Source organism: Scyliorhinus canicula, chromosome 4 (genome assembly GCF_902713615.1).
Source record: "Scyliorhinus canicula chromosome 4, sScyCan1.1, whole genome shotgun sequence".
NCBI lineage: Eukaryota > Metazoa > Chordata > Chondrichthyes > Carcharhiniformes > Scyliorhinidae > Scyliorhinus > Scyliorhinus canicula.
This window is the reverse complement of record NC_052149.1, coordinates 204,633,511-204,657,312: the sequence shown is the minus strand read 5'-3', so window position 1 is coordinate 204,657,312 and position 23,802 is coordinate 204,633,511.

Below are 23,802 nucleotides of genomic sequence, written 5' to 3'. Positions count from 1 at the left end.
GGAGAGGACCAATGGAAAATAATCATCCTGACTGCCTGCGGGGCCTCACCCTTCAGCATAATTAAAAACGTACGTACTCGGCTGCCCTGATTCAAAGTCCTTTGATGAACTGGTGATTATGCGACGCTACCGATTTAACACTGGTATGCAGACTCTGGGGAAGGCAGTGATGGACTTTCTAACATGGTACCGAAGGCTGGCTGAATATTGTGAGTTAAGTCCATCCCTCTCTGAAATATTAGGAGCTGTTTGGTGCGCGCGATTAACAATGTGGCAACTCTGAGGAAGTTGTTGATAGAACTAATATTGGACTAGAAAAGAGCCATTGAGCTAGCCCTGTCCCTTGAGAATGCTGAGGAGGGGTTCAAGAACAACAGTGTTCTGTGGTCTACAGTATCCATAATGTTAGATAACTCCTGTACAAGGATGCAGCGCCCTCTCAGGGCAGTGCTCACATGACCAGTTTGCCACCGAAAGAGCAAGCAACTGCCCAACTGTTGGGCAGTTGGTTGCTCTTTCAGCGGCAATCTGGTCCGGTTTCAATGGTCAAGGGCTACCATAGATCTGCATGACACCTCCCCAGAGGACAATGCCAACGACATTGCCAAGCCTGCGGTTGTAGAATGATCAGCAACCAAGGCCTCCAAAATCGGCAAAGAAGACAACACCAGGGCAGATGATATGGTCTCCTGAAGCCAGGACCTTGCACATGGCCCAGCCTGAGGAGGGTGACCTGATGCAGCTGAATTGCATCAAGGCCCCTAAAGTGACCCCGAGTCGAATTAGGCTTCAAGTCAATGGGCATTCCATGGTAATAGAGGTCGACATGGGACTGCCATCTCCATCATCGGGCAGCAGACCTTTCACCGGTTTTACACGGGATCCTGCCTTTGAGCTTGCACGACACCAAGGACAGGTTGGTGACATGTACTGGAGAAACGCTGAACGTTATAGGAACCATGGTGACCCCAGTTCCCCTGAGGCAGGAGACAGTCAGGTTCCGCTAATAGTCGTACAGGAGCCGGATCCAATCTGTTAGGCTGTAATTTGCTGTGAACATTTAGTCTGGACTGACAGCAGATTTTCCGAATGGGCACCAGCAGCTTGTATCAAGTTCGCAGGAGATATCCAGGAGGGCCTGAGTAAAATAAATTGGGGCCAGGGCAAGAATTTAATGGAGGCCCAGCACAAATACTTCAGAGCATGACTGGTCTCCTGCACCTTGCTGGCGAAGGTAGAAACTGAGTTATAGCATTAAGAGAGTTGGGTATCTTGTGCCTGGTCCAATTTGCAGAGTGGGCCGCACCAGTGGTCCCGGTGTTGAAGCCAGATAAGTCGGTTAGCCTCTGCAGTGATTATAAAATGTCCATAAATAGGGCCTCGCCTCATGCTTGAACCGATATCCCTTGCCGTATGTAGAGGATCTCTGTGCAAAGCTAGTAGGAGACCATTCGTTCATGAAAATGGATATGAGCCATGCATTATCTCCAACGGGAGCTAGATACAGCATCCCAAAAGTACATGACCATCAATACCCTCGAGGTCCATATGCGTACACTCTGCTTCCCTTCGGGGTCTCATCCGTGTGTGCAATATTCCAGAGGGTAATGGAAGGGATCCTCCGGGATCCCTCCGGAAAATGGCAGCATACCTGAATGACATTCTTATTGCGGGGTCACCAAGAAGGAATGCATGGACAATTTGGAAGAGGTCCCCAGACATTTCTCCCAACCGGGCATTCGCCTGGAGAGAGGCAAGTGTGCCTGTCAATCGAAGATGGTCACGTACCTGGGTTACAGGGTAGACAAGGATGTCTTGCACCCAGTAGAGGAGAAAATCAAGGCCATAACTGTGGTCATTTTTGGGGCTCATGAACTATTATAACAAGTTTATCCCGCATTTGGCATCCTGTTGGTTTATCTTTGTGCTCTAGTAAAAAAGAATCAAAGGTGGGCATGGGGAACACCACAAGAGGAAGCGTTTGTCGGGGCAAAGAGACAGCTGACATTTCCCATCTGTTAACTCATTACGATCCTTCACAGCCGCTCGTCCTACATGTGACGCCTCCTTGTATGGCATCTGAGCAGTACTGTCCCATCAATGGGACGGTGGCATGGAAATCCAAAAAGCGTATACTTCTAGGACTCTGGCAGAGGCCAAGCGCCGTTATGCCAGATGGAGAAAGAAGGGTTGGTCGTGATATATGCAGTGAAAAAATTCCCTCCACAACTTCAGCCTGAATCCAGCATTGGGCCTTGGTTTAGCAGCATATGAGTATACGTTTCAGCATCACCCAATGGTACAAATTGCAAAGGCCGATGCGCTCAGTCAGCTCTCACTGCCTGTGAACCATCCTCTCCGCCAGTGATGGACGAGGTTTAGCGACCCTGGACTTCATAGATACTCTGTTTATGACGGCCGTGCAAATTCGTACATGGACCCAGAGGAATCTCACGGTGGTGAATCTACACAGTGGATTACAGGGAAATCCCCGCAGCGGCCCTGAAGGCCTACATCATAAAGCAGCAGGAGCTCAGCTTGGAGCATGCTATCCTCCTATGGGGAGCTTGAGTGATCATCCCACGACCAGGTCAACAGTTGATCCCGCAGGACCTGTATTAGGGACACTTCGGGACTTCAAAAATGAAGATGCTAGTGAGGAGCAATGTCTGGTGGCCTGGAATCGATGATGACATTGAGAGAGTGATAAAAAAGTGCCCAGCAATGACAGGAGCACCAGACGTTCCCTCTGCCAACTTCACTCAATCCCTGGAAATGGCTAGGGTGCCCCTGGATGCAGTTGCATGCCGACTTCACCAGGTCTTTTAAGAGGTCCATGTTTCTGGTCCTCATAGACACCCTGGCCGGGATTCTCCCCTACCCGGCGGAACGGAGTGGTGTGAACCACTCTGGCGTCGGGCCTCCCCAAAGGTGCGGAATTCTCCACACCTTTAGGGGCTAGGCCCGCGCCGGAGTGGCTCCCGCTCCGCCAGCCGGCGAGAACGGCCTTTGCCACCCCGCCAGCCGGGACCGAAAGGCCTTCCGGCCGGCGGAAGTCCGCGCATGAGCTGGTGCGTCATCGGCTGCTAACGTCATACCGGCGCATGCGCAGAGGAGAGGGTCTCTTCCGCCCCCGCCATGGTGAAGGCCATAGTGGGGCAGAAGAAAAAGAGTGCCCCCATGGCACAGGCCCACCCGCCGATCGGTGGGCCCCGATCGCGGGCCAGGCCACCGTGGGGGCACCCCCGAGGCCAGATCGCCCCGCGCCCCCCCCAGGACCCCGGCGCCCGCCCGCGCCGCCAATCCCGCCGGCACCAGACGTGCTTTGATTCCCGCCAGCGGGAACGGCCTGTCAGCGGCGGAACTTCGGCCCATCGCGGGTTGGAGAATCGCCGCGGGAGCCCACCGACCGGCGCAACGCGATTCCCGCCCCCGGCGATTCCCGGGTGGCGGAGAATTCGGGCTACGGCGGGGGGCGGGATTGACGCCAGCCACGGGCGATTCTCCGATCCCCCGAGGGATTCTCCGCCCCCTCTCCTAAGTGGCTGGAGCTGCATTAGATTACCACCACCACCTCTAACTACTGTGGAGTGATTACGGCACTCCTTTAGTACCCACGGGGTACCAGAGGTATTGGATTGGATTTGTTTATTCTCACGTGTAGCAAGGTAAAGTGAAAAGCATTGTTCTGCATACAGTTCAGACAGATCATTCTGTACATGAAAAGAAAATACATAGGACAAACATAAAACACACAGGTAAATACAGAGACACAGGCATCAGGTGAAGCATACAGGAGTGCAGTATTGCTCAGTAGAGAAAATGTGTGAAGAAATCAGATCAGTCCATAAGCGGGTCGTTTAGGAGTCTAGTAACAGCGGGGAAGAAGCTGTTTTTGTATCTGTTAGCCCGTGTTCTCAGACTTTTGTCTCTTCTGCCTGATGGAAGAAGTTGGAAGAGTTCATTAGCGAGGTGGAAGAGGCCATTGATTATGCTGCCCGCTTTCCCAAGGAAGCAGGAGGTCTAGACAGAATCAATGAATGGGAGGTGAGATTGTGTGATGTACTGGGCGGTGTTCACAACTCTCTGTAGTTTCTTATGTCTTGGGCCGAGCAGTTGCCATACCAGGCTGTGATGCAGCCAGATAGGTTGCTTTCTATGGTGCATCTGTAAAAGTTGGTAAGAGTCAATGTGGGCATGCCGACTTTCTTTAGTTTCCTAAGGAAGTATAGGTGCTGTTGTGCTTTCTTGGTCGTAGCATCGGCATGGGTGGACCAGGACAGATTCTTGATGATGTGCACACCTAGGAATTTGAAGCTATCAACCATCTCCATCTCAGCCCTGTTGATGCAGACAGTGGTATGTACAATACTTTGCTTCCTGAGGTCAATGACCAGCTCTTTAGTTTTGCTGACATTGAGGGAGAGATTGTTGTCATTACATCACTCCAGTAGGTTCTCAATCTCTCCCCTGTATTCTGACTCGTCGTGTTCGAGATCCAACCCCTTTTGCCACACAGTCGTGTGTGTATAGTGAGTATAGCTGGGGGCTAAGTTATGCGGATCCCGGTAATGAGGACTATCGTGGAGGAGATGTTTTTGTTTATCCTTACTGATTATGGTCTATGGGTCAGGAAGTAGAGGATCCAGTTGTAGAGTGAGGAGCCAAGTCCTACGTTTTGGAGCTTTGATATGAACTTGGCTGGGATTATGGTGTTGAAGGCGGAGCTGTAGTCAATTAATAGGAGTCTGATGTAGGAGTCCTTGTTGTCGAGGTGCTCCAGGGATGAGTGTAGGACCAGGGAGATGGCTGTGGACCGGTTGTGGCAGTAAGTGAATTGAAGTGGATCTAGGCCTAGAACCCAAGAGAAGACCACATGTAAACACGTGGACCACTTCAAGGGCAGAGAGCCCACCTTGGAGGAAGCCGTGCCAGACACATCAATACCTCCGCATCCTCTGGTGCCACTATGTCGTCAAGAGGCACAACCCACCATGGACCAACATCGGGACCATCGGGATAACAATGATCGGCCTCGGATATGGACACAGAAGCATCTACACTCATGGACGACGCCGCACCTGGAACCAAACCCCCGGTAGCGTCCCTCCATTGTTCATCATGGAAAAAGTGGTCAACAAGTGGCTACACACCACCTGACTCAGCTCCACCAATGGCAGAAATGCACCGAAGATGAAGGTCCCTCAGCTGGCCACTGGTGAGAACTTCCAGACGGGGTGTTGGGAAGGGGTGTAATAACCCTCATGAGGCCCACAGGGATACCCTAATCGATCTACTCGCGGGACTCATGGAATACGAGCTTCCCTGCTAGTGGGTAGAGGCCCGCCAATCTAGTGCTTGTAATTAGACTATAAAAACCAACCCAGAGAAGGATGCCATCCTGGTTGTCCCGATTGGGACTTATAGTGTATGTATGTGCTGCTGTACCAGCCGTTTCCTTTGATCTTGAATAAACCACAGTTTACTCAACTACTTGGGCTCCTGGGTCTTTATAGCCAGGTTTTCATATCCCTACTTCATCCAGGTTGTGTCATTTGCTACTGTGCATACTTGCATCTTTCCCTCACATCCCGGTTATAAATATCGAGGCTATGATCTGTTTTTCCTTGTTTCCCACTTAAAATTAATGCTTGATCTGTATATTTAGAGAAGGGGCTTGATTTGTGGCTTGAATTTGATATAGAGTACAGCAGCAGAAAAACTGGAAGCATGTCCCCTCTTTTTTTTTTGTCGTCATCTTTATTATTGTCACAAATAGGCATACATTAACACTGCAATGAAGTTACTCTCCTCTGTCCTGCTTGCCATGTGTTCTGATTGGTGTCCTCCCCCTCCCCCTCCCATCCTTCTATCTCCCTCCTCCCCTTTCTTTTCTCCTTCCGTTATCTATTTCAATCCTCCATTCGTCTCCCTCCCCCCTACCTCCCTTACTGATTGCTGGTCACAAACAGGTCTTGGAACAGGCTGGTGAATAGTTTCCATGTGTTGTGGAAGCCTTCTTCGGATCCTCAAATTGTATTTTTTTTTCTAATTTAAGATATTCTGCCAGTCTGCGGCCTTGGGTGGTGCTGCTGCTGATATCCAGCCGAGTAGGAGTCTCCAGTGGGTGATCAGGGAGCCAAAGGCTAGGGTGCCTGCCCCTCTTCCTGTAAAGAGTTCTGGCTGTTCTGATATACCAAAGACCACCACTAGTGGGCATAACTCCACCCTCACAACCACAACCTTGGACATGGCTTCAGAAAAGGAGGTTAGTACCCAAAGTCTGGGACATGTTGTGGGCAGGGTTTAGAGAACCCCAAAGCCTATCATGGAGTTCACCTGACCCACAATTTTTAATAGATTGTACTTTACAGGTGTGGTGCAACAGAGCGTTAAAGTACTTTTAAATTAAAACAATGTTTATTTATGAAACCAATTAACACTTTATAAACCCACAGTAAACATCTTAACAACTATCAACACCAATCATCCCACAGATACAATATTCTATAAGTAATCCTTAATCTTTCTTTATTAACATCCATAAGACAAAATACCCTTTTTAACACGAGATCAGGTTTAAATTCTCTACTGAGAGCAGTTATCACTTTGAAGTCATCCAAAAGATCTGGAGACAGTCTTTAGATTGCAGAGAGAGATCCTTATTCAGCTGCTTGCTTTGCCTGCAGCTATCCAGCTCTCAAAACAAAACTAAAACACACCATGTAGCAGACAATCCAAAGCGAAAGTAAAAGCAGACAGACAGCCCAGCTCCACCCTCTCTCTGGCATCACTGCAGCTATATGATAAACGCCCATTTCTTAAAGGTACATCCACTACAGCTATTTAATAAACACCCAGTTCTTAAAGTTTCTCTCGCATGCCACCTCCCAGGACCCAAGAAAAAAAATCATCAACTTCAAGATGGTTTCATTTTTCACCTTTTCACTTCCCCTTAAGAAATATGGACAGTGAATATACATTTCTTTTAACAAAACAAAACACGCAAACATTTATAATAACATAGTCCATTTTAGTTCTTCTTCCTCCACCGAACCTGCTTCTTTTCATCACAATCGTGACAAAGCCTCGGCTGTCACGTTTTCTCATCCTGCCACATGTATTACTTTTAAATGAAATGGCTGTAACAATAAACTACATCGTAACAGTCTTGCATTGTTATTCCGAAAATGCTCCAAAAACATCAATGGATTATGATCTGTATATATAATTGTATCAGACAGATTGCTGGTCACATAAATGTGAAAATGTTGCAAAGCCAGCACCAAGCTCAAAGTATCTTCTCAATCGTTGAATACCTCTTCTGGTGAGAATTCAATTTCTTTGTAAAATAACCAATAGGCCGCGCTCGTCCTTCATCGTCATCTTGTAGAAGCACCGCACCTATGCCCACATCACTCGCATCCACAGCCACTTTGAATGGTTTATTTAGAACAGTACAGCACAGAACAGGCCCTTCGGCCCTCGATGTTGTGCCGAGCAATGATCACCCTACTCAAACTCACATATCCACCCTATACCCGCAACCCAACAACTTCCCCCTTAACCTTACTTTTATTAGGACACTACGGGCAATTTAGCATGGCCAATCCACCTAACCCGCACATCTTTGGACTGTGGGAGGAAACCGGAGCACCCGGAGGAAACCCACGCACACAGGGGGAGGACGTGCAGACTCCACACAGACAGTGACCCAGCCGGGAATCGAACCTGGGACCCTGGAGCTGTGAAGCATTTATGCTAACCACCATGCTACCCTGTATAATTTGGGATGGCTAACACAGGAGCAGTGGTTAACACCGCCTTCAGGCAGTCAAATGCCTGTTGACACTCCGCTGTCCATTTAAATTTGCTACGCTTCCTTCGCAAGTCCGTCAGTGGAGCAACCACACTACAAAAATTTGGCACAAATTTCCGGTAGAATCCACTCTTGCCAAGAAATTTCATTATTTCCCTTTGTGTCGAGGGTATTGGAACCTCCCCAATAACTTTTGTTTTCACATCCCGTGGGATCATTCGACCCTGTCCGATTGTATGGCCCAGGAAAGTAACTTGGGCTTTTCCAAATTCACTTTTGGCTTGGTTTATCACCAAACCCGCCTCCTGAAGTTGATCGAATAACTCCATCAGATGTTCCAAATGTTCTTTCCATGTATGGCTGAAAATGACCAGATCGTCGATGTATACCACACAATTGGGTAATCCTGAAACAACTTTATTAGTTAACCTTTGAAATGTGGCTGGGGCATTTTTCATGCCAAATAGCATAACTTTGAATTGGTATATACCATCTGGAGTCACAAAAGCTGAAATTTCCTTTGCCCTTTCGGATGAAGGTGCCTGCCAGGAACCTTTAAGTAAATCCAGTTTAAAATAAAAGCTGATTGTACCACCTTCACAATGCAATCCTCCAAACGTGGGATAGGATAAGAGTCCATTCTTGTAACTGCATTAACCTTTCTATAGTCCACACACAACCGTTGGGCACCGTCTGGTTTAAGTACTATTACTATGGGTGAGCTCCATTGGCTGCAACCCACTTCAATTATGCCATTTTTAAGCATACTTTCAATCTCTTTGTTAACCTGTGCCAATTTTAAAGGGTTACGTCTATATGGATGTTGTTTAATTGGAACAGCATTTCCCACATCTACATCATGTATAGCCATTTTAGTCCTTCCCAATTTATCTCCACAAACTTGCCCATGTGATATCATTAACTCTTTCAGGTCTGTCCGTTTTTCCTCTGGAAGGTAACTCAACAATTTATCCCAATTTTTAAGAACATCCTCGTTTTCCAATTTAATTTGAGCTATGTCAAATTCAAAGTCATCTGGACTTGGTTCATCACTTTGAGTTAGAATCATTAAAACCTCCTCCTTTTGCTCTCCTCTTTCAAAGTACCTTTTAAGCATATTCACATGACACACTCGGTGAGTTTTCCTTCTATCTGGCGTTCTTACCACATTATTCTATGCGTTCTTGTCTGCTGCCCGTTTCATCACATGTTGTGCAATTTTTGAATGTTGTCTAGCCAATTCACCTGCTCTATTTAATCGTTCCCTAAAACATGATCAATGTAAACATAGTACAGTCATTTCAGCATTAGGTGGCTCACCGTCAGACACTATAGGAACTGTTTTCCGGCCTTTTCTAAGTCAGATGACATGATGATGTGATTCAGAATAGTAAACAAGCAAGACATAGAATAGCTCGAGTGAGAGAATTTAGAACTAGTCTGTTATAATAGTGTATAGTTATATAGTTACTTATATTGTACTTTAATTATTTATTGTTAGTTTAGTATTGAGTAAAAGGACTCACAGTTTATTATTTTATTACTCATTAAATAGTTCATCTTTCAACAAGAAGACTCATTTTATCATCCTGGTGGATTCAAGAGTAATATATATTTTAGATAAGTCATTATTTAAAATATAACATGGTACCAGTAAGTTATAAATCTTTTAAGAAAGACTAACAAAGATTTAGCATAGAAAAGAAGAAAGAAAAAAGAACAAACGGATTCAACTATTCGACTATAGCAATCATCGCAACTTTGAAAACTTCGATGCAAACGACATATCAATGGACCAAGTTCAAGCACCAAGACATCTAAAGATTTAAATTTAAATTTAAATTTGAAGTTGTTCAAGCAGCAATTTCAACTTTACCTAGAAGCTAGTGATTTAGGTGCAGCACCAGAAGCTGGAAGGATCGCGTTATTTCTGTCCCTTGCAGGACAGCAAGCAATCAAAATATTCAACTCATTTCATTTTAGTGCTGATGAAGATAAAACCAAATTTGATCAAGTGATAGCGAAGTTTGATGAACATTGTAAAATGCAGACAAATGAGATTTTAGAACGACAGAAATTTCATCTGAGAATTCAAATAACTGGTGAACCTGTGAATAATTTTATCACAGATCTCAAGTTCTTAACTAAAATGTGTAACTATGAAAATCTGCAAGAGATCTTGTAAGAGACCAAATAGTATATGATATACTTGATGATAATATCAGAGAAGCGTTAATTCGTCAAAATGATTTAACTCTACAAATCGCAATTGACAAATGTATAGCAGCAGAACAGACCAGAAGTCAGTATCTAGCATTTTATCTAAAGGAAAAAAGCGCAAATCTCTACCACGAGGTAGAGAGAATTAAAATTGTGTCGCAAGCAAAGCAGAAATCTGTAAGGAACGGAAGCTATCCTCGGCAAGCATTTTTGAGCTCTGCACATGTGCACTACGGACCAAAATGCGAGACGTTCAAGAAGAAGTCTGCTCATGCGTGTACATCACAATTACGTCAGGATGACAACGTAATTACATGTCACAGATGTGGCCACTTAAAGGGGAATTGTCCAGCTTTTGGCAAACAATGTCTAAAGTGTCAGAAACGCAATCATTATGCTTCACAGTGTCAATCAACTGCTAAATATATTCCTCCTACACACAAAAAGTAGCACAAAGTATGAGCTGTGGACAAAGCAGACGAAATTGGCACTCAGGAACATTTCACGGAAGATAATGATTTCTTCGTTGGTGTAGATGATTCGTCCATCAAGCATGATCTACAAGCAAGCAAAGATCATCTTAAAACAATGAAGTTACCTCATCGAGAGTGTGAAAAAAATCTTCAAGCAACGGAAGAACAAAAAGTCAACATAGTAAGCAATGAATGGATGACTACTGTGTATGTTAACACCATTCCAATCACTTTTAAATTGGAAAGCGGCGCCTCGACGAATCTTTTGAATTCCAAGGACCTGTCCAAGATCAAGAGTCATTACGAAATGATTCCTCCAGAATGCTCATTGCATGATTACAATGGCAACCCCATTTTTTCACATGGATCCTGCTACCTACGTGTCACAAACAGAGACATTCAACAACAAGTAAGGTTCGAGATTGTCAATGATACTCATTCATCATTACTTGGAGCACAAGCATGCAAAGATTTGCAAGTCATACAGAGAATCTTCATGAATACCTGTCAATCAAGTGCACTCAATGATAATGTTCAGCAACTCTTACAGCAATACAGCAATTTCAAGGTATGGGCACATTACCTTTTCAGTACAAAATCCAACTGAAAAAGGATGCTAAATTGGTGATCCATCCACCTAGACGTGTTCCTGCTCCACTTAAAGATCAACTGAAAGCTGAATTGTCAAGATTTCGAACTCCAGAATTAATCTTTAAGGTTACTCAACCTACTGACTGGGTAAGCTCCCTAGTCTGTGTAAAGAAACTTACAGGTGAAATAAAACTCTGTATGGACCCAAAAGATCTCAATAAAAGTATCAAGAAAGAGCATTATCCAATACCAAAGAAAAAAGATATCACTGATGAGATGGCAAATGCTAAAATATTTACCAAGCTTGATGCGTCTCAAGGATTTTGGCAGATGCAGTTAGAAGACTCCAGCAAACTTCTTTATACTTTTAATACATCTTTTGGAAGGCACTGTTGCAATAGGATGCCTTTTGGAATCACATCTGCTTCTGGGACTTCCGGTTGCAGCTATGCGGAGCTAAGCCGCACGTTCGGCATCTGCTGCCAGGAACAGACTTTTGGGCTCTTTTAAGGGCCCCCAGCGGTACTTGCTCGACGGTTCCCGACTTGGGAAGGTGTCTGCAGCGGATCCCCAGTGGTCTATGGTCTTGACCAGGAGTGGGGCCAGCAGAATAGCGGTGGCAGGGCCTAAGCAAAAGCGGGGGAAGAGAATCAAGATGGCGGCCGGCGGAGGTCTCGAGGAATGGAGGAAGTGGGCGCAGGTGCAGCGGGAGACTCTCCAGCGCTGTTTTCAGGAACTAAAAGTAGAGCTGCTGGACTCGCTGAAGGCGAATACGGACAAGCTGCTGGCGACGCAGACAGCCCAGGGGGTGGAGATCCGGGAGCTCCAACAACGAGCCTCCGAAAGAGAGGATGAGGCCGCGGCCCTCGCGGTAAAGGTGGAGATGCACGAGGTGCTCCACAAGAAGTGGCAGGAGCGGTTCGAGGAGATGGAGAACCGGTCGAAGCGGAAACATTTGCGGATCCTGGGCCTCACGGAGGGGCTGGAAGGGTCAGACCTGGGGGCCTATGTGGTCGTTTTGTTGAACTCGCTGATGGGAGCTGGGTCCTTCCAGGGGCCCCTGAGCTGGAGGGGGCCCACAGAATACTGGCCAGGAGGCCCAAGCCGAATGAGCCGCCGCGGGCGGTGCTGGTGCGGTTCCATCGGTTCGTTGGCTGAGAGTGCGTGCTTAGGTGGGCCAAGAAGGAGCGGAGCAGCAAGTGTGAAAACACGGTAGTGCGGATCTGCCAGGACTGGAGTGCGGAGGTGGCCAAGCGGAGGGCCGGGTACAACCGGACGAAGGCGGTGCTCCACAGAAAGAGTGTGAAGTTTGGCATGTTACAGCCGGCATGTCTGTGGGTCACCTACAAGGACCGCCACTTTTATTTTGAGTCCCCGGAGGAGGCGTGGGCCTTTGTGCGGGCCGAGAAGTTGGACTCTGACTGAGGGTCGGGGGTTTGTAAATAACTGAGCTGACTTTTGGTGGGAAGGATCTCTGTTTTATGCTGTTTCATGCTGTTTTAAGCGTGTTGTTTCTGGGGCGGGTGGGGTGCTGTCTTTTTTGCGGGGGCGGGGTCGGGCAGAGGGAAAGCGAGGGCTTTTCTTCTGTTTCCCGCACTGAGGGTGGATGGGGGCGGGGCTTTTTTCCCACGGGAGGGGGAGGAGTAGGGTCTGCTGATGGGTCTGGGGGAGGAGGAGTAGCCCCACGTTGGGAGGGGTCGGAGGTGTGGCGGGAGCTGCCGGGGTCAGCAGAAGATAGCTGGCTCACGGGAGTGCTACGGATGGAGTGACGCGGCTGAGAGGAGTCCTAGCCTGGGGGGGGGGGGGTTACCGGGTTGCTGCTGAAATGGCCAGGAAGGAGCTGGATTATGCAGGGGATCCGGGGTGGGGGTTTGCCGCCGTGGGGAACGGGCCGAGCGGGGGACGCTGGCCTGGGGCGGGCAGGGGACGGATTATGGCTAGTCAGCAGGGCAGGGGGGCAGGGAGCCTTCTGATCCGGCTGATAACTTGGAATGTGAGGGGGCTCAACAGACCAGTCAAGCGGGCCCGGGTGTTTACGCACCTGAAGGGGCTGAAGGCGGACGTGGCTGTGCTCTAGGAGATGCACCTGAAGGTGGCGGACCACGTTAGACTGAGGAAGGGCTGGGTAGGCCAGGTGTTTCATTCGGGGCTGGATGCAAAAAATCGGGGGGTGGCGATTCTGGTGGGAAAAAGGGTGTCGTTTGAGGCGTCAAAGGTGGTGGCTGACAGTGGAGGGAGGTATGTGATGGTGAGCGGCAAGTTGCAAGGGGAACGGGTGGTGCTGGTGAATGTCTATGCCCCAAATTGGGACTATGCGGGTTTTATGCGGCGCATGTTGGGCTGCATTCCGGATCTAGAGAAGGGGGGCTTGATAATGGGGGGGACTTTAACACGGTGCTGGATCCCCCATTGGATCGATCCATGTCCAGGACGGGCAGGAGGCCCGCAGCGGCTAAGGTGTTGAGCGGGTTTATGGACCAGATGGGAGGGGTGGATCCGTGGAGGTTCGCGAGGCCGAGGGCCAGGGAGTATTCATTGTTTTCCCACGTGCATAAAGCCTATTCCCGGATCGATTTTTTGTGTCCTGAGCAGGGGGCTGATTTCGAGGGTGGAGGATGCCGAGTATTCGTCCAAAGTCATTTCGGACCATGCCCCGCACTGGGTAGACCTTGAGCTGGGGGAGGAGAGGGACCAGCGCCCCGCTCTGGCGCCTGGAGGTGGGACTGCTGGCGGATGAGAAGGTGGGCGGGCGGGTTCGGGGGTGTGTCAACAGGTACTTAGAGGCCAATGATAATGGGGAGATCTGGGTGGGGACGGTTTGGGAGGCATTGAAGGCGGTGATTAGAGGGGAGTTGATTTCCATCCAGCCCATAGGGAGAGGGGAGAGCAAAGAGAGAGGGAGAGGTTGGTGGGGGTGATGGTGAGGGTGGACAGGAGATACGCGGAGGCTCCGGAGGAGGGACTGTTGAGGGAGCGACGTAACCTTCAGGCCAAGTTCGACTTGCTGACCACCGGAAAGGCGGAAGCTCAGTCGAGGAAGGCACAGGGAACGGTATACGAATATGGGGAGAAGGCGCGTAGGATGCTGGCGCATCAGCTTCGTAAGCGTGACGCGGCCAGGGTGATTGGTGGAGTGACGGATAGGGGAGGCAATGTGGTGCGAAGGTGGGTGGACATTAATGAGGTCTTCAGGGACTTTTATGGGGAGTTGTACCAGTCCGAGACCCCGGTGGAGGGGGGGTGGGGAATGGGGCGCTTTTTGGACAGGCTGAGATTTCCGAAGTTGGAGGAGGGACAGGTGGAGGGGCTGGGGGCGCCAATTGAGCTGGAAGAGCTGGTCACAGGGATACATGCACTCGGGGAAGGCGCTGCGGCAGGATGGGTTTCCGGTCGAATTTTACATAATGTATGCAGACCTGCTGGGCCCCCTGTTGGTTAGGACCTTTAACGAGGCAAGGGAGGGGGGGGCATTGCCCCCGACTATGTCACGGGCGCTGATTTCCTTGATCCTTAAACGGGACAAGGGCCCCCTGCAGTGTGGATCACATAGGCCGATCTCGTTGTTAAATGTTGTAGCCACCTGGGGTGGCCACTGCCCAACACAAAATGGAAGATTGCAAGGAATGCAGAGAAAATGGACATGTTGTAAAGCAAGCAGCTTGCAAAGCGCTTGTATATTGGGACGGCTGCAGAACCCAGTTCTGGAATTGTCTTGTGATGAGGGGGGGGTGGGGGTGGGGGAGGGGGGGGGAGAGGGGGGGGGGGAGAGGGGGGGGGGGGAGAGGGGGGGGTGGGGGGGGGAGAGGGGGGGGTGGGGGGGGGGAGAGGGGTGGGGGGGGGAGAGGGGGGGGTGGGGGGGGAGAGGGGGGGGTGGGGGGGTGGGGGGAGTGGGGGGGGTGGGGGGGAGAGGGGGGGTGGGGGGGGTGGGGGGGGAGAGGTGGGGGGGGTGGGGGGGGTGGGGAGAGGTGTGGGGGTGGGGGGGAGAGGTGTGGGGGTGGGTGGGGAGAGGTGTGGGGGTGGGTGGGAGAGGTGTGTGGGGAGGGTGTGGGAGTGGGTGGGGAGAGGTGTGGGGGTGGGTGGGGAGAGGTGTGGGGGTGGGTGGGGAGAGGTGTGGGGGTGGGTGGGGAGAGGTGTGGGGGTGGGTGGGGAGAGGTGTGGAGAGGGTGGGGAGAAGTGGGGGTGGGTGGGGAGAGGTGTGGGGGTGGGTGGGGAGAGATGTGGGGGGGTGGGGAGAGGTGTGGGGGTGGGTGGGGAGAGGTGTGGGGGTGGGTGGGGAGAGGTGTGTGGGGCGAGGTGTGGGGGTGGGTGGGGAGAGGTGGGGGGGGGTGGGGGAGAGGTGTGGAGAGGGTGGGGGGGGGTGGGGAGAAGTGTGGGGGTGGGTGGGGAGAGGTGTGGGGGTGGGTGGGGAGAGGTGTGGGGGAGTGGGGAGAGGTGGGGAGAGGTGTGGAGAGGGTGGGGGGGTGGGGAGAGGTGTGGGGGGGGGTGGGGAGAGGTGGGGAGAGGTGTGGAGATGGTGGGGGGGTGGGGAGAGGTGTGTTGGGGTGGTGGGGGGGGTGGTGGGGGGGGTGGGGAGAGGTGTGGGGGGGTGGTGGGGAGGGGGGGGGGTGGGGGGGGTGGGGAGAGGTGGGGGGTGGGGGGAGGTGTGTGGGGGTGGGGAGTGGAGGGGAAGGGGGGGGTTTTTTGGGGAGGGGAGAAATGTGTATATGTGTTTATTGAATATGCCGGGTGCTTATCTATTTCTTTTGTAGTTACTGGGGGGGGTGGGGTTTGGTTTTGGGGGTTATGATGTTTTTTCTTCTTGTTGTTGATATGGTTTTCATATTGTTATTTTATGGATTTGATATGTTCTTGAAAATCTTAATAAAAATTATTTTAAAAAAATAAATATCTGCTTCTGGAATTTTTCACAGAACAATGGAACAGATGACCGAGAACATAGAAGGAGTTTGGGTTTATGTTGACAACATTATCGTCTGATTAACAACACCTGAAGAGCATATCAGCGTCTTCAGGAGGTTTTCCAAAGAATTGACAACTGTGGTTTAAAGTTAAACAAGGCCAAGTGCATGTTTGCGGCCTCATCTTTACAATTCCTAGGTGACAACATAACGGCTGAAGGCATTAAACCAGATCAAAACAAAATGCAGGCTATCAAGGCAATGCAAATTCCCAAAGATAAGAAGGCTGTCTTACGCTTTCTCGGATTTGTCAACTTTCTAGGAAAGTTCATTTCAAATCTAAGAACAACTGCTCTACGTCAATTGATCAGAAAGAACACAGAATTTATCTGGACTGACAAACATACTGCAGAATGGGCTGATTTGAAACAACAATTGATGCAAGCTCCATGCTTATCATTCTTTGATCCAACAAAACCAACCAAAGTGTCAACTGATGCAAGTAAAAATGGCATTGGTGCTGTTTTACTGCAGCAAGACCGTTTTGATAATTGGGTTCCTATTGCCTATGTGTCAAGATCGATGACTGACACTGAGTGTAGGTACGCCCAAATCGAAAATGAATGTCCAGGGTTAGTCACGGTGATTTCCAAATTCCACGACTACATATATGGTCGACCCAAATTCATAGTAGAAACTGGCCATCGTCCACTAGTACACATCATTGAACAAAACTTAAATGACATGACTCCCAGACTTCAACGTTTAATGATGAAATTGAAAAGATACAATTTCACACTGAAGTACACACCAGGTAAAGCATTAGTAATTGCTGATACTTTATCTAGGTCAGTCAACACTGACATTCTCCAAGAAGAATCCATCAATGATGTTGATTCACATTTGCAGCTATTCAATGACTTACTACCTGTATCAGATGTCAAATTTCAGCAAATTCGCATTGAGTCACAGAAAAATACCATGTTGATGAAAGGTATGGAACATCTTCAAGAAGGATGGCCCAAAGGCAATTGCCCGCAATATCAATCCATTCAGTCAGAGCTGACTATTGTAGATGATATACACTGAGATAAGATCGCATTGTAATTCCACAAAGCATGCGTTCTGAAATGCTGTCGAGATAACATGAGGGTCATCTAAGCATTGAGAAATGTAGAAGACGTGCCAGACAGTCTATCTATTGACCTGCTATCAACAATGATATTGCGAACATGATCTCGTTGTGTTCAACATGTTAATCCCATCAAAGCCATGCAAAGAATCACTGCTACCACATGATCTAGTAACATCACCATGGGTCAAGGTTGGTGCTGAACTATTTCACTTTTTTGGAAAATACTATCTTGTAGTCATTGACTCTTTTTCCAATTTTCCTGAGATAGTGAAACTGAATGACATCACATCCAACAATGTCATAAAGGCATGCAAGGAGATTTTTGTCAGATATGGCAAACGTTTGTTATGATAGTGTATAGTTATATAGTTACCTGTATTATACTTTAATTCTTCATTGTTAGTTTAGTATTGAGTGTCATGGCGATCATTAACTTCATGCAATCAAGGAAGGCACTGAGTCCAGACGGATTCCTGGTGGACTTCTATAAAAAATTTGCAACAGCACTGGCCCCGCACCTGCAGGAGAGGTTCAATGACTCGGCATTGAAAGGGACCCTACCGTCCACGCTGGAACAGGCCTCAATATCACCATTGTCTTCTTTGTTCCAGCTGTCCCCATGCTCCATATGCGTCCTGCTGTAACCAGTGTTCTACCCCCCCCCCCTTCAACCGGTCCGGTGTTTTGTTCCCCACCCATCTGCTAGGCATTCCCTCCCTTTTGGGAGCTGTTGTAAGCTCCACCCCTTCTTACTTCCATGCATTAGCATGCTCAGCAATGTGGTGACTCCCTGTACTGTCTGCCCATCCTGTTCTCTCTTTCCCCCCCCCAATGTTGCGTTCGGTGTTCAATACCTAACAAGGAATCTACCAAACCGCTTGAGAGTTGTCCAAACCAGGATCTTTATTGAAACACACTTGGTAAGTTAGTGATCGGTTACAAAAGTAAAAATGATGTGGTCATGACTGACCAACTAGAAAAAAAGAGCAAGTTATCATGGAGTTTCTTTGTACTCCTCTGGAATTACCCTATGCTCAACTGTCCACTTGTACGTCTTACAGCCATCCACTGATGACCAGATGTGCCCCCACTGATATTCGAGTGCCTTGTCACATGACCACTGTCTTGAGACTGCATGGTGTGTCTGTACCACCACTTGCTGGTTGGAGGTCACACCACTAGCTATCTATGATATTGCTTACAGGCATATCACCACATTCCCCCTTCCTCAGAAAACATTAACATTTGTTTACAACCATCATTAATACTTTAACTTTATACATTTGTAATATGTCTAACAGTGTAAATAAGTTTAACTAGAATGTCCATAAAAATGATATGCCTGGCCAGTGTCCATCTCTTTCGCACAGGTCATTGTGCCTCCCTCACGGGATCACCTCTGATTATTTGGGCTTTTGCCAGCCTCTTCGAAGACTGGTTTATGTGCCAGCCTCTTTCTTTGTCGTCTCTTTACTCTGTGCCTTTGGAAGACACCCATCTGTGATTGCCACGCTTGCATCACCAGCTTCTTTCTTTTCCTCTTCTTGCCACGATGCTGTTTGCTGCTTCTCTTTGTTTCTGGTTCGTCAGTCATGACCACATCTTTTTTACTTTTATCAGTGGCATGAGCTAGCTCTTCCAGTCTTCTCCTCGTCGTCTTGTTCTGACAATGAGATGACAAAGTCTCTTGTGTTTGTGTTGAGGCGTGGCAGCCTCTGGTTTGGTGCTGGTCTTCACCCTGTGCTTGGAGGTCTTTGGATTTCAGGTGGATCCTGAGAAGCCAACGTGTCAACACTGATTTGTGTGATCACACTCACTTCTGCGGCCTCAGAGCGCCTGGCTTTTTGGTGCCTGGATGGAGGTTAGCACTATGGCAACGGGTGCCGCCCCTTCTTGGCTCACTGAAGCATCTCTCAATTGCTCTTATTCACGAGAGATTACAATGCTCTCTGATTGTGATGATCTAGGCATTGGGTCATCATGGTCTAGCTCAAGAATGTATGAGTGATCCATTGAGTAGCATAGCATGATTGTCATCAGCTCCTCCGTTGTTTCACTTTCGGAGTTGTCAATCTCTTCCACATCAGAGTTGCTATTATCGTATTCATCGTCGATGTCTTCCCATTCATCCTCAGTGTCCTCGATGATCTGGGGGTTTACTACAGGAGATGTCTCAAAGGCTTGGATCAAGTCAACAAGTACCTCTGGAGTGAGCTTTTCTAATATTGGGACGATACCTTCTGTTTCAAGCTTGGTCAGTGGCTGGTCCTCCGTGGTACCAGCATCTAAGTGTCCAATGCGGTCCAGGCGTCCGCCGTGACCATCTCGTCATTCCGTCCAAACCACCGGAGTAGCGCTTTTTGACCCTTTTCATTGAACCATCTTTGCTCCTGAGAAAAAGAACTACAAGCACTTTATACTGGTCTTCATCTGTCTCACTTTCAACGCGATTGCTTTCTGCATCTTCTTCGAAATCTCCAAGCATATATTCGTAGTAGTCATCATCAGATTCAGCATCGTCTGCAATGATTTTTCCTGTAAAATATAACATTGCACATGGAATTATATGTTCACGAAGTAGGCCACCAAGTTCAAAGTCAGACTTGAGTTTGGCTGCCAAACTTTTGTTTAACATGCCACGTGTTGGAACTCAGGAGGATTGAAGAAATTAAAGAATGATTCATTTGGAACAGTATTCGTGAATGTTCTGCAAGCGCTTCGACCTTTGTGCTTCGGCTCAGTTTTAATTGCTTTCATCATTACATTTTTACCTCTCCCTCCAGTTGATCTTATAGCCTGTGCACCCGTTGATTTCTGGTTCATCAAAGAATGACTTAAGCGGCCACGAATCCAACCTTTCATGATCACGTCATTTGTGAAATATTAATTGAGCTCGAACTTAAACTCTAGAATGAAGCTCAACGGTTCTCATATCTGTCCATTTAACATTCAGGTCCTGTAACGGCTTTAATATGGGCTTCTCATGCTCCTGTATCATGCCACTGAATGCATGCACTTTTTTGAAGACTGTTAACCAGAATTGCGGAATGCTCACTGGCTGTTCCGTCTCTTCGTCTGATTTATCATCCTCAACCTGGATTTCGTCTGAATCCTCATCAACCGTGCACACTCTGATATCTTGCAGGGATCTGTAGTATTCAGCTGGCCAGCCGTCTTCTGGGACACACAGTCGCTCAACCAAGTTCAGGGATTCACATGAATCCGCTCCTATGATTGACTCAACGTCCATGTCTACAATATGAAACAGTAACTTTTACCTCATGGCGTCCACGGAGAGCTCGAGTTTGCATGTAACAAAAGTCTATATTCTTCTTGTTCCATAGTACACCGGCAGCCCCGGCCGATCAGCGACTTTCAGTTGCGCGTTCATCTTGTGCAAAGCAGACCGACTGAGGAGGTTAGGTCTCATTTTAGTGTCAGAGTCGCATCAAAATAATGTGTTGTTCAGAAATATCATCAATTTCCACATGGTTTTGACTTCCGGTGGCGTGGGCACGCAGGGCGGCCGCAGTGCGAAGAGCTCCCGCCGGTGGCCGCGAGTCGCGGTGATTTTGGGGGAATCCCCAAGTTTCGACGCACCCCCCGACTACCGTCGGCCTTTGGGGCCGTCGCGAGCAGCCAGCGGGGCCGGTTTAAAAACCGGTGAAGATCCCCACGTGGGTGTTGGGGCGGCGGGGGCTATGGTCCTGGGCCCAGCGCGGCGTCGGGGCCAGAGCAGCAGGGTCGGAGCGAGTAGGCCGAGGAGGTAGGCCCGAGTCCAGGACACCATGTAAGTGCGGTGTCCCACAACGAATGGCTCCCACCTAGGAGGAAGAAAGAAGGCTGGAACCTGGTCCCAGGGGAGTTCTGGATGAGTACAGAGGGGAAGAGAAGAGCTGGAAGATTTAAAGAAATTTAAAGAATTTTGGTGAAGTTTTTTTTCCCTCCCCTTTGTCCTTAACAAAAAAAGGAATAATTCAGATTGATGAAGGACAGAAGGGTGGAGGGAGAGAGAGGAGAAGAGAAAGAAAGTGAAAAACAATAAGCTGCTAAAGGATGCGAAAAGCAGCGTCGAAGAAAGGAGGAAACACGGGGTCGCTGCTGAAGGAGAAGACGAATAAAAGTGGTGATAGGGTGGCGGAAGCCGAACTGCAAAGCGGGGCCGCACTATTTACGGTGGAGAAGATGACCGAGGTTATGGCGGGGTAGCTGGAAAAACAGTTTGTGAGGCACATGGAGGCCTGGAAAAAGGAGACAGCGGCTGCATTGAAGTTGCTGGTGAAGGAGGCAATCGCCCAAATAATTGCCCCGTTGAAGGTGACGGTGGCAAAGGCATTGGCCGAGGTGAGAGAGCAAGGCGAGAAGATGGAAGAAGTGGAGGAAGCCATGTCACGACACAGCGGCCAGGTCACCTCGATGGGAGTTGAGTTGCAGAGAGCTGTGGAGATTAATAGAGGTCTCCGAGCAAAGCTGCAAGACTTGGAAAACCGCTCAAGGCGGCATAATTTGAGAATTGTGGGCTTGCCCAAAGGGACAGAGGGCCCAAGGCCAACACAATACTTCGCTAAGAAGTTGGCGGAGCTGATTGGGGAGGGTCAGAGCCCCTCCCAGTACGAGCTAGACCAAGCCCATCGGTCATTAAGGCCGAAGCCCAAAGTGAATGAGCCGCCAAGAGCAGTAATTATCTGCTTCCATAAGTTTTGCATGAAGGAGAAGGTGTTAAACTGGGTGAAGCAGAAGCGGGAGATACTATGGGATGGTACTACGGTCCGGATCTACCAGGACTTGACGGTGGTGTTGGCAAAAAGACGAACGGCGTTTGGGAGAGTTAAGGCGACGTTGTACAAGAAGAGGGTACGGTTTGGTATGGTGTACCCAGCGAAGTTGAGGGTAACGTATAACGGCAAAGACTATTATTTTGAGACAGCGGCTGAGGCGTTCATGAAGGCAGAAGGCTTGGGACAGGCATGAAGAGCGGAGTTGGAAGAGAGACTGAGGACTGTGTTTGAACAGCCAGAAAATGTATAAATGTTATAACTTTCTTTTTACGGATTTGTATTGTAATCTACTTCTCTTTGTATTGTTACAGAGTTTAAGTTAATGGTGGGTTGATGGGCGCTCTGTGTTGCGACGGTTAAATGTTATGTTAGTGAATTGTATGGGTTGGATTGTTGGGTTTGTTTTTTTTTTCTCTGGGACTGGGTGGAAGGGGAGGATATGTCTTGGCGGGGGGGGGGGAGCCACCCGCACTAGCTAGCCAAAGTCAGTCAGCTAGTGAACGGAGGTGAGAGGAGAGGAGGGCTACGGACATTGGAACCTGAATAGCAGGCGTCAATGGGCCTACGAGGCGAACAAGAGGGGGGGAGGAAGGGTTGGATGCTGGGGGGTGTTGTTTCTGGGGGAAAGGTGGGGGGGGGGGTGTGGGATGGGGGGGAAGGGGTTCGATGTTAACAATGGACAGGGGCGGGTCAAGCTTATGGGGCAAGGCCCGGCGGTATGTTGATGATGGATAAGAAAGGTGGGGGGGGGGGGGGGGGGGGGGGGGGGGGTGAGAGACCCCCAGTAAGGATAGTTACGTGTAACGTGAGAGGGCTAGGAGGTCCAGTCAAGAGGTCGAGGGTGCTTGCGCATCTTAAAAGTCTGAAAACCGATGTGGCAATGTTGCAGGAGACTCACTTGAGGGTGAAGGACTAGGTGAGACTTAGAAAGGGTTGGGTTAGCCAAGTGTTTCACTCTGGATTTGATGGAAGGGCTCGAGGGGTAGCAGTGTTGGTCAGCAAAAGGGTACACTTCCAGATGGAGAAGGTAGTGGCAGATCAGGGAGGTAGATATGTGATTTTGGCCGGGACGTTGGACGGGAGATTAGTGGCGCTGCTAAGTGTATACGGTCCCAACTGGGACGATGCAGGATTTGCGAGGAAGGTGTTTGGAGCCATTCCTGATTTGGACACACACGAGCTGATTGTGGGGGGGGACTGGAACCTGGTGCAGGAGCCAAGGTTGGACAGATCACGGCCGCGCTCACTGGTCCCATCGGAGAGGCGAAGACGCTGGCTGGGCTAATGGTGGAAATGGGAGGGGTGGACCCTTTGAGGTTCCTGCACCCAGGGGAATGGGAGCACTCATTTTTCTCAGCAGTCTATAGGGTATACTCGCGGATTGACTTTTTTGTGGTGGGAAAGGCTTTGCTGGCTGGAGTCAAGGGGTCGGAATACTCTGCAATTGCTGTGTCAGATCACACGCCACGTTGGGTGGATATGGCGCTGGAGAAGGGGGTAGTGCAGAGGCCGGGGTTGAAACTCGATGTGGGGCTTTTGGGGAACCAAGTATTCTGTGAAAAAATTGAGAAGGGAATTAAGGAATATGTAAGATTCAACTGTACGGGTGAGGTGTCAATGGCAGTCGTCTGGGAGGCTCTAAAGGCAGTAGTGAGGGGTGAGGTAATTTTGTTTAAGGCCAGGGTGGACAAAGAGGAGAGGTTGGAGTAGCAGAGGCTAATAGATGAGATGTTGGAGGCAGATAGGAGTTATGCGAAGGATGGGGACCCAGCGATGCTGGGAAAGAGGAAGGAACTACAGGCGAGCTTTGTGGTAGTATGACTAGGGGTATTACGGTACCTCAGAGGTGAGCTGCCATTGGTGCAGAGGACCCGCTGCCCATTGGCCC